General features: G+C 40.9%; 1 pseudogene; it reads left to right on the top strand.

The window, feature by feature from the left end:
• Positions 1–6,736: 6,736 nt before the first annotated feature.
• Positions 6,737–6,864, top strand: LOC118712014 (annotated as a pseudogene).
• Positions 6,865–20,017: the final 13,153 nt, after the last annotated feature.

Here is a 20,017-nt window from a genome sequence, read left to right as displayed (position 1 = left end):
AAGGCTGCGGCTGGCCAGTCTGACTTTGCTTCCAAGACCTCAGCATCTCTGTATATTTAATTAATTGCACATGTTACTTGGAAGATTCCTTGTATCTATTAAGTGAATAATAACATCCCAGTGATATTAGGTGTTCAGGCAGAGCTGCTCTGTATGAGTAGAAATAGAAAAATCTTACACTCCCATACCAGATGATGCTAATCCTAATTTATAAAAACCCAAGGTTCATAATGACCAAAGGCTCAACCAAGCAGAAGTCAGTCCTGCCACTACTATGAATAGTGCCTCAGGACTGACTGCTGAGGGGCTACAGATCAGGCCCTGAGAGAGCCAGGGTCTGATCTGCAGCCTGCATGGCATCTGTGGATCAGCCATTGTCTCTCTCTTTCTCTCCGGGCTTTGCCAGCAGTCATACCCCTGTTTTTCTCTGAGCCTCCCCAGGGGCTGCTGATCAGCCCTGCCTCTCTGATCAGGCCTGGTGATAGGTCCAGAGAAGATAACTGGCATAGAAACCTACCAATCAGAACCAAATCTAGGTGAAGTGTGAGGAGCCAATGGCTGCCTAGGAAGTGGAGTTTTTGATGCTGACTGGCATAGAAACCAACCAATCAGAACCAAATCTAGGTGAACTACAAAGGCAGAACCTAAGGTGGGGGCTGAGAAAGGTTTTTAAGGGCAACAGCTGTTTGGTGTAAGGTGTAAGAAAGCAGTTCAACTTTTTAATTACTGGTTTGGCAGTATAGTGCATATGGTTGGCAGTCCAGATATAGGGATTATGTATTTTTGTCTGCCAAGAGCAACTCCTCCTGCTGAAGAAATGCTCTCCCCTCACCCCCAGGTAATCAATTCTGTCCTATATTATCTATCTATACTAATAAAGGGTAATATGCTAATTAGACCAGATCAACTGACCATTTTCTAGACATCTAACTTCTTTCTGGACAAAGCCATGGTAGTGGAGGCTGAGGCAGAGAGGGCAGTTTGGGGTGAGATCAGGCCAGCAGAAGAGAGCAGTTGGGGGTGAGATCAGGCCAGCAGGGGAGGGCAGTTAGGTATGATGAGATCAGGTAGGAGGGCTTTCATTGCATCTCTTTCAAGAGTATATGTTAAACTAATGTATATTTTATTTAACATATACTCAGCAAATATAGAGAGAGAGATTTTAAAATGTATACCATGTGCTGGATGCTGAGGGCAACCTCATTCTCTACAAGATCTACTTGGGAAAGGCTAAAGAGTAAACAAACAATTGTAATACAGTAGGGTAAGTGCTGTGATGGGGGAAGTATAGGATTCTGTGGAAGCCTTCCTGGAGTAAGATGCATTAATGCTGAGGCCTATCAGAGAAAAGGAACTAAACCAGGAAAGGAGGAGAAAGAGGAAAAAGAGAGTCCCAGGCAACAGAACCAGCCCTGTGGTGTGGGCCAAGAGAGAATTGCATATAGCCTGCTAATTGTACAGGTTCCTCTAGATCTGCACTGAATGGTCCTTCTCAGCAAGTGCTCCCCTGCCTGCTATAGTGCCCGATTTTCTCAACAAATATATCTATCAATAAATCAATCAGATTTATTATTTACTACATAGAGGCACTGGGTGAGGCATTGGGGAGAATTTGAACTCTAAGACCCTGCCTCTATCTTCAAAGCGTTTACTAAGTGTGGAGTTGGAACATTCTCAGAGGAGGGAAAAAGAGAACATCTAAGTAATAATGCAGGCATTGAAGCAGGTAAAGAAACGTGCAAGGATGAAACACTCAGGCTGTGGATTCAGATCCTACCTCTACCACTTCCTAGCTATGCACACTTGCACAGGCTACTTCACCTTTCTGAGGCTCAGTTTCCCATTTATGAAACTGGGATTATAAAGGATACTTTTCTGGACCAGGAATTAAACAGGCTATGCCTGCATAGCACTTAGCATGCCACTCATAGCACTTAGCAAGGCAGACTCTCACTAAATGTTTTAACCATTATGATATTGTTATAATTAATTTCCTCCATAAATACTTGAGTGCCTTCTCTCCAATGCCTTTTGTATTTTTTATTTGTGGTTGCTGGCGTCATGCCACAACAGCCATTGTCCTAGCTCTTGAATCTCTCCCAATGGATCCTAGTCTCATGTCAGGTGTCCTCTTCCCAAAAAGCAGAAGCCACAAGCTCTGGGGAAACTGGTTTGTCTTTCCAACAAGTAGGATCCAAAGTCTCCTCCCTAAATCTCCTTGGACTGTTTGACTCCCCACAGTGTTGGGGAGACGGAGGATCCCTGTCTCCCTCACCCTTCAGCCTCCTGTTTTTACTCACTTGACAGTTAATTGTGTACCATCCAGTGACATATTTGACCTTGTTAAGGTATACTTTTATTTAGTATAAATGCTATTAACATCTGACATTTTCTGAGCCCATACTATGTGCTGGCAGGACTTAGTGATGGCCTTATTAGGGGCTAGATGATTGTTAAATTGGGTTGAAACATCTAGTCTTAAACTGTTATGGAGTACGTGCTAAAATACTATTAGTGACTCAAGGCATATTTTCTCAAAAATAAAAAAATCTAACAATAAGATTTAGTCTAATTTATCTATTAAAGAACAAGTAAGGATTTGTTATGTGATAGTTTTGATACAACACTAAAAGTAGTCTATCTATCTATCTATCTATCTATTATCTATCATCATCCATTTGTTTGTTCGATGCATGATGTATGTCCCCGTGTTTCCCAGCCCAGTGCCTGGAGCACTCTCAGGACAAGGTGGGAGGGGGAGGCAGGGAGGCATGACAAGGGAGAACAGGCTTGCTGGTGCTGGTGGGGAATGGTAGGCTTGGAGTTGTAGATAAGTTTATTTCAAGACCATGGTAGGCCATGCAAATGAAAATGTCCAATCCAACAGTTGCCAATTTGGAGATGGAGGTGAACAGAGAGTTCAGGGCTTCCCTGGGTTTAGGCATCCTTTACAGAAGATGTCTTTTGACATCAGAAGTGGCAGGGAAAGGGTTACATTTGACCAGGGTAACACATCACAAAGGCTGCTTAGACATTTTTGCCCAAAGTGGCTAAAATTGATTGGTACCCAGGGGCTGGGACTGCAGCTCCCAGTAGCTTTTCTTTGAAATCTCCTGTTTTGTTTTAAACATATTTTTATTGATTTCAGAGAGGAAGGCAGAGAGGGAGAGAGATAGAAATATCAATGATGAGAGAGGATCGTTGATTGGCTGCCTCCTGCATAGTGTGAGCTCCTGGATTGCAGGATCGATCCCCACTGGGGATGGATCCTGCAATCCAGGCATGTGCCCTGACTGGGAATCGAACTGCGACCTCCTGGTTCATAGGTCAGTGCTCAACCACTGAGCCACACCAGATAGGCTCCTGTTCTATTTTAAAACAGCATGTGAATTTTCCGTTTTACTTTATAATATGTAAATAAGATTTTAAATTCCTTTAAGTAAAACTCACTTTAGAATCAGAGGCGGTGTTTCCTCTGTGGCTTCACATAGGGCAAATTATCCTTGGCACAATCACAGGGAAAGGAGCTCACACTTCATCTTGTGAAGTCAGGCATTCAGCAAGGAGTGTTATTGGTTTTTTTTATTTTATTATTTTGCAGGGTGGAGGGCATGAATCTGATCATCACATTGGCTAGACAATTAATAGGAGAAGTCCTAGAGAATGAGTGGGACCCCAGAGGGAGAAGTTTTGATGAAGGTGAGACCATCAGGAAGGGTCTGGTTGCTCAGAGAGTATACGGTGGAGGGGGTTGCCTGGGTGACATTACATCTCTAGACCTCATGGAACAGAATGAAGGACCCCAGAAGGGAGAAAGAAGTGTTGGGCTCTGGCAGTGCTGTTGATCCCAAGTGGAAGGAGAAGAAGAAAGCATTGGATTGAATGATCTGGGGCTCTGTGACCAAGGTCACTTGACAGTTCTCTGCCAAGAATTTCCACCTCTCTGTTTCATGTCACAAAGTTGACTCTTCCACTGGCCTCCCAGCAGAAAAACAAAAACAAAAACAACAACAAAAAAATAAAACAGAAAGAAGGCGTCTGGGAGCAGGGCACTAACAGGCTGAGATTTCTCTCCAGAGTGAAAAACAGATTGCTAGAACTTAATTCCCATAGCATATTTCACTGGTAGATTTGGGTGCAATCCCTCCCACCTCCTGAGATGAGGCATTTCAAAAGTAGAAGAGGAAAGGGAGGCTGGGTAGAGAAGGCAACTCTCAGTTTCAGTGTGGCTTCAGGACAGTTCTTGCAGATGTGGGCAAAGCAAAAGCTGCCACGGGATGGGTGATTCACCAAATCCAGGATACAGGAGGGCTGGAGCAATTCAGACTATGCAAGGGGCTCCCATGGCTTCTGGACACAGAATTTAGCCTCAGGACAGGTTCACTTCGCATGTGAAAGGAACATCTCTCCTTGCACCAAATAAGCCAATTTGATCAAAATTTGTAATGCAGAAGAGCATAATTAAATTCAAGATTTTAATTAGGCACAGTTTTTATGAAACTTAACAGGAGCCGGCAAGAACACTCTGGCTGTCTGTTAAACATAATCCTGCCTGGTGAAGAGCTCTTTGGTTGATGATCTTTAATGACTGCCCAGCTCAGCTCTCAGCTTCCATGTTGGTGTTCCAGGCAGCCTGGAGGAGGGTAGAGACACAGGAGCTGACTGGGGCTGGGAGGAGTGAGTGGGACATGCAACCCACAGAGAAGTGCCTCCTTCCAAGGAATGTTGGTGTTAAACTTTCAGGGTGCCCATTTATTCATCTGTCAGAGTGGAGAAATGGTGTGGAATTATGTAAAGCGCTGTTTCAACAGTCAGGAGTTGGGAAGGAGAGGGCAGGGCTCCCTGCTGGCTGAGGATTTTCGCTGTCCTCTGCCAATTGCTTCCACCTCTCCATTTCATGTCACAAACTGGATTCTTCCATGGCCTCCCAGCAGAAAAACCAGAAAGAAAGCCTCTGGGAGCAGAGAACTGGGCAGCACCTTCAGCTCAGAGGACTGGATGTTAGCAAACATGGTATCACTTAAGAAATGAAGGCATGAACAAAGTGACATGTGAATAAGTGATTCACTCTGGAACTGTGGTGACAAAGAACAGAGGTTTAAAAATATGGGCCAGCCATGGCTGCTGCATATTTTACAGAAAGTGCTTGAGCTCCAAAGAGAACCCTCTCTTTCTTTCTCATCTCCATGTTTTTTCTTTATTCAAGAGACACGGAAGCCTCACTACTACGGCAAGTGCTCTACCAGGCACTGTCCTCATGATGCTAACAGACTAGTGGGAAAGATAGAAAGTGGGTACATATTTAGGAATTATGAGAAGCTCTGAGAAGGAATAACAGAAAAGTCATACTGGGCTTAGGTCAGGATCAGTAAACCCCAGCTGAGGGGCCAAATTTGCCTGTTGCTTGTTTTTGTAAATAGTTTTATTGGAGCACAGTCACATCTATTACTTTCATATTGTCTACACATGCTTTTGCTACAAAAGCATAGTTGAGTAGTCTTGACAGAAATCTTGTGGTTCACAGAGCCCAAAATATTTACTATCTTGCTCCTTACAGAAAAAGTGTGCAAATCTTAGCTTAGACAATCAGGGAAAACCTTTAGAGAAGATGAGATTTGGTGCAGACCCAGAGGAGGAAAATTTAGCCAGGTCATGACTTTTAGCCAGGTCATGACTTCCATACAAGGGAAGAAGCAGGAGGGATGTCCTTGCAAGAGGAAGAGTTAGGAGATGGTATACATTCAAGAACCTGGAGGGTAGTGATGGAAGGACACAGCTTGGATGAGATGGAAGAGGAGGGAAGGCCATTTCTCTAGGACACTGAAAAGTCCAAAGGATTTTGGGTATGATACAGCGGCATAATGTGATATAATTTTTAAAGAGGCCCCTGGTCCTGGCCCATGTGGCTTAGTTGGTTGAATGTGGTCCCATGCACCAGTTTGGCATGTGCCCTGGTTGCAGGATCCATACCCAGTATAGGGGGTGTGTGGGAGGTAGTTATTTGACATTTCTCCCTATCCCTTCCTCCTTCTCTCTAAAAATCAATAAGAACATATTAAAAATAAAATAAAGAACCCCCTGTCCCTGTGGTCAGATGGCTTGGAGGAGAAATGGTTCGTTCCTTCAGCTGTTAGATAAGGCAAGAGATGGTGGTAGCTTGGATCAAGGTTTTATTAGTAGAGGTGAAGAGTGATGGGCAGATTTGGAATACATAATGAAGTGTTGGATGGGATGAAAGTGGGTGGGATCAAGAATGAACACACCCAGAATTTTGGCTGGAGAGACTAGGTTAATGGTGGTACCATTTGCTGAAGTTGAGATTGCAGGTTGGGAGAGAAGTTTTGGTGGAATGGCTTAAGTAAGAATCAGGTACTTTCACCCTCCTTAAAATTGAGACTTGTGTGAGACTACAAGTAGATTAATTTGTGTGAGTCTACTGTAGTAGACTACAGGAAGACAGTTGGATATATGACCCTGAATGCACATGAGAGGACCTGGCTGAAGATAAAAATGTATGAGCCATGAGCATGTAGGTGGCACTTAAGTAGCAGGACTGGAATAGCACACCTAGGGTGCAAGGAAAGAGGAAAGGAAACCGAACCCACAGCTGATGGTTTTCTACAGTCTGCTTAGCTTCAGTTTGGCATGTTACTCATTGATATTTATCAAAGCATTAGATTGAGTGTAAATGCTAAAGAGACTCAATTAAGGAATATGCTTCTAAAAATACAATGAAGTGCTCACTTCGGCAGCACATATACTTAAAAAAAAACACACACACAAAAACTTGGAATGATACAGAGAAGATTAGCATGGCCCCTGTGCAAGGATGACACGCAAATTCATGAAGTGTTCCATTAATTAATTAATTAATTAATTAATTAATTAAAATACAATGAATTATTCTAAAGCATATGCAGTTGCTCTCAGGTGACCCTCTCCCAAATGGGAGAAAATGGAAGGCCTTACATCTCTTTAAAGTACAAGTAGCATATGTATTATTTGAATAGTGAATACATGGTTTATTCTTCTGAGTTGTTTAAAGTGGTGACTCCTAATCACAGTTTCCTGACCAGCTGGTGAAAAGTATGGATTCCATGGGCTCCCACCTGAAGTGATTTGGTAGATCTAGGGTAAGATTTCAGGAATCTGCATTTTTAATGAAAACCCAAGGAAATTCTTATATGAAAAGTCCATAGTTTGCATTTGGCAACCACACTTTCCCCAGATATTTCAAAGGAAAACTTGAGTTTGCCCCACCCAAATAGCAATACCTTTTAAACTCACAAGGATTAGAATTGTGAGGTGGGGGTAAGACATAAATAGCATGCTTATGCATGCAATGGAATTATTGAATTATCACAATCAGAAAATGTATATCATGATTATGTGCACACAAGTAGAACCACATTGTCCATTGTGTTCATTCCTGAAAAATAAAATGGAAACAATGAAGATGAGAGGCCATGAAAACTCACAGTAGGTGTCCTTAATTTGGAGACCACAAATGAACTTCACTCAATTCCCTATGTCAGTGTTTTTCAACCTTTTTTGGGCAAAGGCACACTTGTTTCATGAAAAAAATCACGAGGCACACCACCATTAGAAAATGTTAAAAAATTTAACTCTGTGCCTATATTGACTATATATAAAGTAATTCTCTTGAATAGGAATCAAATAAACACAAAGAAAGTATTTTATAATTACTTTATTATGAAATATTAAGTAAACAAAATAGTGAAAAATTATAAAATTCTTGTCTTGTCTGCACCTACGGCACACCACGCAACATCTCGCGGCACACTAGTGGTTGAAAAACGCTGCCCTATGGTTGTATATGACTCTTTTGGGGGTGGGTTCCGTAATTTTTATAACATTCTCAAAGGGCCCAGAGACCTGTAAGAGTTAAGACCCACTGATTTAGAAGATATTTTTGTGCGCCTCTTTTTTAATGTCCATTTTAAAACTTAGCATATGATTCTTAAAAGACTTTGTGAATGTGAACGATTTTAATGCTATATATTAACTCACAAGTCTTCCCAAGAATCTCCAAACTTGCTTCCTTTACTCATTATTTTAGCCTCCAAAACAAGGAGAGAGCAAAGCAATATCATTTCTACTAAGTCCTGTAAGTAAACCAGGCTTCTGCTATATTAGGTCACTATAAAACAATTCCCTGAGGCCCAAGGGATTATGTACTAATAGAAGAAAATGCTTTCTAGTAAGCCATGCAGATGATAGAAAATATTCTCGCTGTGATACTTTACACAGATAGCTCCATAACAAACTGGTTGTTTTTGCTGATCATGTTGATCACTAAAATACTGTGCGGATTTTTTTCTGAGCTTGGGAATGTTGCAAATGCATTGTGAGGCCTAAGGCATTTGTTACTGACTCACCAGCATGCAAATGCACTTTAAGAAATGCACATTGGTCTTAAAGCCAGAGGTAATGTGTTTTGCTTACAAAACAGTTGTCTTCAGTCTTCAACATCAACACATAGAAATTTCCAGGGTTCATTTAACATTCTTTGAGTGATTCTGACATCGGTCTGCTGAGGAAAAGACACAAGAAATCTCAAGCTGTTGGATAGCCTTGGTGGTTTTATCTTTCCTGATCTCCCACTGTGCCCAACCTATTCATCCTCATGTATTTCCATCTCATTGAATGATGTCCATTCACCCACTTGTCCAAAAAAGAAAACATGGATACCATCTTGGCCCCTCTCTCTCTTCATTGACCACTTTTAAGCCCAATCATACTTACTTCCCCATCTTCTATCTATCTGCTTCGTTTGGTTCAGGACACCAAAATTTCTTGTCTGGATGACAACAGTGGCTTCCTAAATGATCTCCCTCATGCCAACTTAAATCTTAAATCTGATAAATAAGTGCCTATATCCATCCCACGTGACCATATACTTCCTAGGCACATATCTTTGTGCATTCCACTGAAGCCTGCATTTCATAATATATCCTGAGACAGAGTCCACTTCTCTTCTGCAAGTTATAGGCCTATAGAATCTGAGTTGTGGTCATGCCCTAAGGATTTAGTCACTAGTTTCTGTGATCTCAATAGATTTAGAAGATTCAATTTGAGAAAAGGCTTTTTTTTTGGCAGCAAGAGTTTTTTGATTGCCTACTTCTTTTCTTTTCCAGGAGAATTCTCATTCTCTGAGGTCCCAGTGGGGCTTTCAATCCCAGTGTTCCAACCCCAAATAGGAAGGCTCTATGACCCAGATTGGACAGTCCATGTGTCCCCCACTTACTAGGTCACCGCGCCTGGTTCAGGTATGGGCATGGAACCAAGCCAGGCCAGTTAGAGTCTCCTAGAATTGATTATTGAACACAGATGAAGAGAAATCCTCTTTCTTTTGAGGATGCTAAGCTTCAATGATGTAGGTGTAGCTGCTGGTGGCTATTTTCCCACTGATGGGATCTTATCTGCAAAACATAGTCCACAAGATGAGTGATGGTAACAGTAGTAATGGTGACGGATAACATTGATTGAGTGCTACCTACATGCCAAGACCTAATCTAAGTGCTTTACATGCATTCACTCAATCTTCACATACCTTATACTCATTATTATTATTATCATGATTATAATTAGTACTAGATGCCCGATGCATGAAGATTTGTGCAAGAATGGGCCTTCCTTCCCCTGGCTGCTGGCACTGCCTTTGCTCTGACTGGAGCTGCCTTTTCGCCTTCCCATGCTGCCCAGAGGCCCGGAGTGGCTGGGGCTATGTGGAACGCCCTGCCCCCATCAGCATATTTGTATGCACATTAACCCACCATCTTTGTGGGGTTAATTTGCATACTCACTCCTGATAGGCTGGTGGGCATCATGAAGGTACGGAGAATTTGCATCTTTATTTTTTTTATTAGTGTAGATTGTTATGATTATTCCTATTTCATAGATGGGGAAACTGCATCACTGAGGAGGTAAAGTAATTCAAAATTATAAAGCTGTTAAGTATGGAAACACAATTTTAACCTAGGCAGCATGGCTCCTGAGCTGTATGTCTCTAAGCAGTATTTGACATGGATTGAGTCTTGTCTGAACCCAGGGCTCCTGGATCCTCAGGAGTGACCAGTACATTTCCTTTTTTTTAAAAAAAACTTAAGCCAGTTTGAGCTGGGTTCTTATCCCTTACCACTTACCTATAATACTCTGCCTTCCATCATCTTTCATTCTGTGTTTTGTCTTATTGCTTTGCCTTAAACAATAACTTTACAACATAATATTAGAACATTGTAGAAATCTGGAGAATACAAAAAGTTATCATGAAGATATCTGAAAATAAGATATCTTAACTGAAGATATAATAAAATTTGCCAAGAGATAAACCAAGATAATTATATTTGTTTTCTTCATGTCTTTTTTTCTAATAATTTACATATACATATAAGTACATATGAGGATATATATATATATATATATATATATATATATAAAATATTTTCACTTAATACTGGATCATGTACATTCCCCATGTTAAATATTTTTGAAAGCATAATTTTAATGGTGGCACAATTTTCATGTGTGTGTCCAAGTGTGTCTTTTCACTGACTTCTATGTGCTTGATCTTTTTCCTGATTTAACCTTGTGCTCTGGAATCAGGAAGGATACCAGGGGCTGTGAGGACAGGCTTGGCTTTTCCCTGTGGTTTTTGGCCTGTGTCTTAGCAGTCAGGCCCCTACAACCCACATCAGCCCTGGTCATAGCTAAGCCTCCCAGCCAGGATGGCGACTATGTCAGAAATGTCAGGGGCAGAGACCATCTTGTTGCTTCTTGTCCCTCTGCCCACGAACAGAAGCCAGGAGGGCTCTGCCACCAGTGGGCTGGGAATAAGATATGCTCAGGGAAAGGTCCAAGCCTCTGTCACAAATCAGCAAGTGGAGAGCTCGGCAGCTCTGGCGTGATTTATTCTAAGGCATGCAGAGTTACCATTTAGCACAGTAAAAGAAGTCTTGTTCCAGCCTTTCTAACTCCATGCATCAATAACAATTTGCTTGCAAAAGCCCCGGGTGCTGGACTTAAATATGCAAACCACCAAGGGAAACACAAGAATAACATTGAGAAATTAGATTTAAAATGCCAAATAAACTCTTTTCACTGTACCCCTCCCACTTAGTGCAGTATAAAGGCTCATAACATTTATGCAGCATTAAATGCCACATAAATAACTAGTTATTGATGTGTAGATGAGAAAAAGAGGAGGTGAATGGAAGGCATAAAAATAGCACAGCCAAATACGATGCGAATGTCAGTCTCATATTTGATGAATCTCTGGATGTCACCCCAAGCCATGAGCAGTGGTGCATTAAGAAGATAGACACAGACTAGAGACAGATGTGGTGCTAGACACAATGTGAGGCCAGAGGAGTTCAGAACAAGGCAGTCATTTCAAGTCAAGTGCAATTACAATGCAGCATCTACCCATCCATCCATTCATTTATATGTCATTATCTGTACTACTGCTGTTACAATGATTAATTACTCAAATGTGTACTTACTGTTAATTACTATCACTTATTGAGGGCTAACTTTTGTCTGGGTTTATATGAATCATCTCAGTCCTCATAACCATTTTTTGAATTGGTTGTTTTTACTTTTAACTGAAATTGATGAGAAGCTGTAGCTTAGAGAGTTTAAGTGACCTGTGGAAGGTCAAGCAGAGAGTATATGTCAGATCCACAGACTCATCAATCCAGCCATTTTCTCCTCTGTGTTATAAATGTTGAGTTTCTACTATGTGCCAAGCTTTGGACGAGGCATTGGAGCTACAAAGGAATCTACAATATGGCACCTACAACACTAATCCATGGAGTAGGTGAAACTGGAATTGACTTGAAGAGGCCTTGAGTCAGAAAGCTGGTGGTCCCAGAGGTTGTCACTGGGACACCCAAAGAGCAATGTCCAGAGTGTCCTGGTGACCTCAGGAAGAGATATCTAACTCTGTGTGGGTGGTTTGGGGATAACTCAACCTGGATTTTGAAGAAGAGTCATGTTTAAGAGATAGAGAAGTAAGAAACATACTCTAGGTGTGTGTGTGTGTTGGGGGGGGGGGGTTTGAGGGGACAGTACAAGCAAAAACAATAATAATTTTTTCAAAGGATAGAACATTGTAGGAATTTGGAAAATACAGAGGGGAAAACGTGAAGAAAATCAAATTTGCAGGAATACATGAGGAGTATGGCTATAGTGAGATATTTATTGACCACACATCAGAAGTGAGAGAATCTGGAAACCAAGGCATCTCCTATACTAAGCTGTGCACTTTTACATACAACTTATTGTAAGGGCCTGAAGGTACAAATGGATCAGTGTCTTCATAGAGCTGACAGCTAGCTAGGCATCCAAGCCCTCCCAGCCATGCTCTCCCTAGGTATCCTCCTGATAACCCCAACTTTGTTACACTGGCTATCCTTATCTGGTTGACTTTTTCAAAGCACTTATCACTGAAATATTATGTGAAACTTGAGGTCTGGTGCACGAAATTTGTGCATGAGAGGGAAGGGGGGCTCAGCCCAGTCTGCACCTTCTCGCAATCTAGGACCACTTAGGGGTGTCTGACTGCCAATTTAGGCTGTGGGATCGGGCCTACACTGGCAGTTGGATATCCCTCTTGCAATCGGGGACCACTGGCTACTAACTTCCCGCCTGCCTACCTGCCTGCCTGATGGCCCCTAACCACTCACCGGCCTGCCTGATTGCCCCATTGCCTCTGCTTTGGCCCCCTCTGCCATCGCTTCATCTAGAAGGATGTCTGGAATGATGTCTGGAAGGTCGTTCAGCTGTCTGGTCTCATTAGCATATTACGCTTTTATTATTATAGATTGCTTCTTACAAGTTTTTGCCACTCCACTAGAATATAAGTTCCATGAGACCAAAGATTTTTGACCATCTTTTTCTCTGCTTTTTCCTAGTGCATAAAATGTTTGGCATGTGGTAGACCCTTAATGCTTGTCAAATAAAGGAATGGTCCTGACATTGAAAAGAATAGAAAATCCTGCAGCTAATGAAATGCAGGAAAAATGAAGTTCTGTGATTTACATAGGTGACTAAAGTATAGAGCTTGTTTGGTGAATCTTCATCCTCGTCATGTTTTCTAGACAACTGCATCTGGGTACAATATGGGGCATTCCTTATTTCTTTGCCCAGACCGCTTTGTTCAGCCTGAGGTCAATACATACATTTGGAATTCCCATTTCCTTTGTGACAAATTTCTGGATCTCTTTGAGTGCCTAAGGGGCATGCTTCTTGAAACACACTCCATGAATGTACTTGAGAATGTTGATGCTATATGTCTGGTTACTACCTCATTGATGGCAGATGGCCCTTCTCACCACCCTTCTTTGTAGGAGCCATTATGCTGCGTCCAAGTAAGTGGTTGAGAATCAGCATTACTTCTATTTTTCTTGAATGCTTTGTGGCTTTTAAGAAGCAGTCTTCTTAGGCCTGCCATCCAAATGCTTCCTTTCACCCAACTTGTTTGCTCTTGGCCAACATTTACCCCTCCCATGCCCACAATAGACTTTGCAAATCAGTCATGGAATTTTTTTTTCGTGTAGCCTTGGAATCCTTGTCAATATCACACTCCAGACAGACACTGCTAATCAATAGGAAGTGACATTAGAGAAGACATTACCTTTCATCTGACCAAGAACAAAACTAAACAGATGTGAGAAGAGAGTAATATAGTAGATGTAACGAGGAAGGGACTAATTTGTATTCCAAGAAATATTACAACCTTCAGGTGTTTAGACTTTCCCAATGATAACAAATAGAATAGCTTGGAGACTATATAGCATAGTGATTATAAGCATGAACATTGATTTCAAGCTTTCTGGAATGCAGTCCTCGTTTTACAGTTTTCTGGCTGTGTAGTTTTGAACAAGTTACTTAACCTCTCTGAGCTTTAGTGCCCTCATCTGTAAAATAGAAATAATAATCATATCTAAGTCATCAGAATTTTATAGAGGGAATTATAAAATCACCCACATAAAGCACTTACTAGTAGCCTGCTGCCTAGGACACCGTAAATACTAGTTATTGATTTTTTTCAAAATTGTAAGATTTATAAGTATAAAATTAACCAGAGGCTGAATCTGGAGCTCTAAAACTATTTGAACTAAAATTGATCCACTCCCTCTCAGGAATATATAAGACAAAATCATTCTCCACTTAGCCTCATAAAGTTTTCTATTTCCTTTTTCCAATTTTTATTCATATTTTAAACACTATTAAAAACATTAAATAAAATGTTTTAAATAATAAGCACTTACCCATAATCATAGCCCTTTTACACAACTCATTTCATTTTTCAAGTTCTTTCCCAGTCTTTTCCCAAATGTATGTAATTTTTCAAACAGTAATCACTTCATCAAGGGAAGAACACAAGGTTCAGAAGGAACATGTGTCTCTGCTCACTTCTGCTCACATTACACAGAGGGAAGCCAGTCACGTGGTCACACCTAACTTTAAAGGAAGTAGGGAAATATAATTCTACACGTGGCTGGGAAGAGAACCAGCAGTTTGGTGGACAGCAGTAATGACCCTCATTACTCCTTAGATATTCTTTTATCTCTGTTCTTCCTAAGGTACATTGGGAAACAAGGGGACAATAAGCAAAGGGATGGAGGAGGTCCTTATTCCCTCCATTTCTTATTTGAAGTACTCAGGCTTCCTTCCTTCTATTTTCTTCATTTACTAGTCTCTAACTTCCCCATTATTTTATCATGAAGAATAATTCCACTGCGGCATATAAGTTATTGCTCTCAAATTTTCATACAAATCCATCACTGGCCTCAGCTAATAAATGGACTTCTATCAGCTTCCTCAGACAGGGTGTGTGTGTGTGTGTGTGTGTGTGTGTGTGTGTGTGTGTTAGAGGCCATAAAAGTCCCTCCCCCACCTCCAACTTTTTTTCAGATACATAGATATTTATTGACAGAGTGGGTATTTCTCTGAATTGGAAAATTCTTAAAGGGTGCAAGCAGTTCATGTTGGAAGTCAAGAGCATGGGATCTGGGGCCAGGTAGTCATGGATTCAAATTTGGCTCTTTCCCTTATTAATTCTGTGACTTTAAGAGAAGTTTTTAACTTCTATAAGCCTCAGTTTGCTAACCTGTAGTATGAGGAATTATATTAATTCCTATCTCTTAATAGAGTTGTAATAAGGATTTAATGAGGAAAGTCCTTGAATCAATAAGTTCTGACTCCTGCTATAATCTCTTCTCTTCCAACTAGGAATCCCTTTCTTGGCCTTTGTGACCAGCACAGAAAACAATGGAACCATCATTTCCTTGAATGTTATCTTATATTAAACTAGAGGCCTGATGCATGAATTCATGCATAGTTGGGTTCTCCCGGCCTGGCCGGTGATAGGGGCCAGATGGGGGCCATCTCACCCAGTCCCAATCAGGACCACAGAAGGTTGGCAGGCCACTGGAGGTTGTCTGTGGCCAATGTGCATTATAGTGACCAGTCATTTGGTCTACCGGTCATAACAGTCACTTAGGGGTGTGTGTGTGTGTGTGTGTGTGTGTGTGTGTGTGTGTGTGTGTATACACACACATACATACATGCTAGGGATTCTCTGATTAAAAGTACCAGAAAACCAAACTCAAAATGCCTTAGGCAAAAAGGAAAAAATTATCTGTCTTGTACATGTGAAAGACCAGGGATATGTAGGCTTCAGGCACAGTTGGATCCAGCTGTTCAAATAATGTCATCAGAGCTCACTGCTGTTTTTATTTTCTTCTATTTGGTTTAATTATCAGGCTGATCTTCCTTTGATGGTAGTAAAAAGACTACTAGACAACTTCAAGGTTATAGCTTATTCTCTCAATAACCATGCAGAGCTGAGACCATTTTTAATAAAAATCTGAGCATTTAGATAAAGCTGATGGTTTTACAATATTGCAAATGTATTAAATACGACTGAAATGTAGACTTTACACTGGTTAAATTTATATTATGTGAATTTCATATCTATTAAAAATAAAGTTAAAAAATATTATATCTGCCAGTTGCCATGGTGCCTGCAGTGCTATGGTTCAGAATAAAACCATCTTCTCTCATCGCCCCCTTCCAGCCCCTGCTCTTGTTTGGACCCCTTAAACAGAACCTTTTGCTTCATCTGAAGCAATGAGAAGTTTCCTTCCTGGCCTCCTTTTCTCTTCCCTGTAAGAAGAGGCAATTTCTCCAAGATTAGTGAGGTGGAGGAAAGGAAGTGAATCCTCTCATGCCTTTGTGTTAAGGACATCCACGGATCTGGATAGCAGCTCTGGGTTTATATTGTTACCAGTTAATACACAAAGGGACCTTAGGCCTTTCCAGTGCTGCCCAGAGCCACCTCCTTCCTCACCAACTGCTCCTTGAGTCTCTTGCTGCCACCAGGCCAGAGTAGAGCTCCCTATCTGTGTCCATGTTCTTGCTAGTGGGAACGCATTAGCCTTGTGTCTGGGGAAGGGGCTTTTCTTGAGGGAACATCCTACCTACTTCCTCATTCACCTTGACATTCTTAGTGTTTTAATGACCATCACCAAAAAAAATGACATGAAGCTATTTTTATAGCAAAATATGTATTTATTGATTTCCTTTACACCAACTTGCATTTTAAATTCAAGGCAAGGGCCTTTCTCACTGTCAGTCACCAGCTGCTTTGGCCCCATTTGTTCTTCTAGGAGGTCTATGGACACATGACCATTTAAAAGGACAAGTAAGCTCATTCTTTTGAAATCTAGCATGTTTTGAAATCTGGAACTTCAAAGGAAAACAAAAGGACCTTTTCATCCCCTTCCTTGGTCTAAGCTGTTTCTTCTTTGGAAGGTAATTTTTAACTGTAATCACAGGAGAAAGGAGGTTTGGACAATTATGCTGTGAATCTGATCTGCAAGAGGCAGGCCATGGGGATGCCGTTTTCCTCAGGAGCTACAGTTTTGGCCAAAATCATCTGGAAAACTTTCCTCTCCTTCTCATTTATTCTGCCTATGGAGACCTTGTTAATCATGCCAAAAATGCTTCACATTGTGTAGCCATTTTAGCTTTTTCCAAAGTCTTGTCACATTAATCATCTCATTTGGTCATTACAAGTCTCAAGAGAGGTGGGTAGAGAAGGGACCAGTATTCACAAATTACAGAGGAGGGAAGTGAATCCGAGAGAGGTTAAGCTGCATGCCCAAGGTCACACAGCCTTTCAATCAGAGAGAACTAAGCCTAGAGACTGTTTACGCAAACCTCCAGCTTTGGACATAGCTGAATCACAAGCACGGATGGCTGCCCTCCGATCTACATCAGAAACCCACTGTAAAAGATCCAAGGAGTGAAATTCTGCCCCAGGACATACTTGGTTTGCTCTTCTCATTAATATTTGATCAGCACCGCAGTTGCTCCTTTTAAGTTATGTTTATCAGGCTGGTGACTTGTTCTTTTTGCCATCAGCCTGATGCTTGCAGAAACCAGAGGATGGCAAAGTGACTTGGGTACATCTTCCTTTGATCGTTTTAAATGACATCCTATTTACAAGATACACTTCACTTCTTTTGATGTGCAGCTCACTAATTAGCTCACATCTGAGAGCAGGCTCCCTTGGAGAAAAAAAATTAATTAGCTCATTCCACCTTGAAAAGACACAATTCCTGAACTAATTATGGTATTTGAATGATTAATTTCCTTTAAATACACATGTATTCAGGAACTTTACAGTTAGGAAGAATATGTAATGAGAAAGAAGATAGAAAGCCAAGGGGAAAGAAACATGATAGCAATTCCAGGCAATAATCATGTCCTTGGGGTCCAAGGAGAAGATTTGGGGATTCTTTATTAACCAGGTAAAATATCATTAATCTGCAAAGTTTGTTCTTAACCCTCCTTAGGTCTCTGATGTTTTCTTCTTCACCAACTCCTGGTGACTAATGTCTTTAAGGTCAAACTACATATGTGAATCTGTTGTCAGAAACACAGAGAGAGAGAAAGAGCAAGAGAGAGAGAGAGAGAGGGAGAGGTATTTAATTTATACTAAATTGCTAATGACCGGTATAACTTTTCATCTAGCTTTACTCTTCCCACAATTATTTATATTTTAACGTAAAGCTGAAATTGTATCCTGATGAATGCTTCTCTATATGTAGATGTCACAGCCTGTTTATGTTTGTGAAAAATGATGCTGTGGTACATTGTGATGTCTAACATAGGCACAGAAATTGGGAGTGGCCATATCTAAATTACATATTTACTATCCTGATTGTAGTTTGTAGGAGAGCAATGTTTGTGGTAGCAGGAAGAGCTTTTCAGGGTACATGAAGTCACTGTGCAAGGTATCACCTATTCCACTCAAAGATTGGTTGCCACTACTGATCATATTTCCAGTGGGGAATGTTTTTAATCCATGTCAACATTTATATTGTAAATCCCTTGAGAATAGAAACTATTTTTTTTTGTAAAGGGGTGTGTATTTTAGTTGGTCCTAAACAAATATTTGTTGAAAAATCACAAAAGAGGCAACATAGTAAGTGGGTAAATAAGTGTCTTACTAAATAAAAGTATAAAGCTACATGAGACTGAAGAAAGAGTATAGTGTAACAGAACGGTGTTAGCCATGTTATATAGAGAAATAAAACCAATAGGAGATGGATAAATGGATGGGCAAATGGATGGACAGATAAATAGAGATTGAAAGATATAGGTAGTTTCTATTTATCGACTTATAATGAGGAACTGACTCATGCAATTTATGGAAGCTGAGACGTTCCAAGATCTCCTACCTATAAGCTGGAGACCCAGCAAAGCAAGTGGTATAGTTCAGTCTAAGACCAAAGGCCTGAGAACAGGGGAAGTGGAAGGTATGAGTTTCAATCCGAGGGCACCAGACCAGTGTCCCAGCAGAGGATAAGTAAAAATTCTCTCTTCTTCCACATTTTTGTTCTATTCAGGCCCTCAACAGATTGGATGATGTTCACCCACATCAGGGAAGTCCATCTGCTTTACTGAGTCCACAGATTCAAATGCTAATTTCATCTGGAAATATCCTCATAGACACACCCAGAAATAATGTTTAGCCAAGTATTTAGGCACATTATGATCCAGTCAATGTGACACAAAATTAACTATCAGAAGACCCCTTGGATGAGCTGGTAGTAAATCCTGGGAGAAATGTACCATGTGGTTTATCCTCATTGAGTAGTATAATGGCCAAAATCTTTGAAAAATATTATGTAAGTGATCCAGTGATATATTTTAAATAAAGTTTCTTGTATCAACTGTCTAAGATATAGTGACGATAGCATTTGATTGTGACCCAGTGAGGATATTTCTGAAATCATGTGAAACAAAGGAGTATGATATAGGAGGACTGCCATAGGATTTACCATCTCCCTCCCAGCCCCAAAGTGGGCTCCAGCCTTCTCTGTCAGCCTTTTCCTTGTGCCTTGCTCTCTGTTCAGGGCCCTCCTATGCTCTGGAATGGAGCTGAGTCTCTCATTGTGAGGTGGAAGGTGATCCTCAGCCCCTTCAGGTAAAATGAGGCACGCTACAGTCAAGAGCCTCTGCTTCTGTCTCACATGTTCAGGTGCCCGTGAGTAAGTCATTTTCTCTCTCTAGACTGTGCTTCCTCCCTTGAAAATATAGAGTTGGGTTATCAGGGGTCTGCAAACTTTTTCTATTAAGGGCCAGATAATAACTATTTTAGGTTGTGTAGTCCTTATTGTCTCTTTTGTAACAACTCAAAGTCGACATTACTGTGTGTAATATCCAGAGACATTATGCAAAGAAATGGTGTAACTATGTGACAATGTAACTTCATTGAAGAAAAAAAAAAATACACAGACAGTAAACTGGATTTGGCCCACATGCCACAGTTTGCAGCTATTAAATTAGATGATCTAAAGACAGAGCTATGCCATAGAAATAGAATGCAAGCTAGCCCAGCTGACATGGCTGAGCATCAACCTATGAATCAGGAGGTCATGGTTTGATTCCTGGTCAGGGTATATGCCCTGGTTGCAGG

The sequence above is a fragment of the Pipistrellus kuhlii genome, unplaced genomic scaffold, assembly GCF_014108245.1.
Source record: "Pipistrellus kuhlii isolate mPipKuh1 unplaced genomic scaffold, mPipKuh1.p scaffold_m20_p_8, whole genome shotgun sequence".
Lineage (NCBI taxonomy): Eukaryota > Metazoa > Chordata > Mammalia > Chiroptera > Vespertilionidae > Pipistrellus > Pipistrellus kuhlii.
This window is presented reverse-complemented; position numbering and strand designations above follow the sequence as displayed.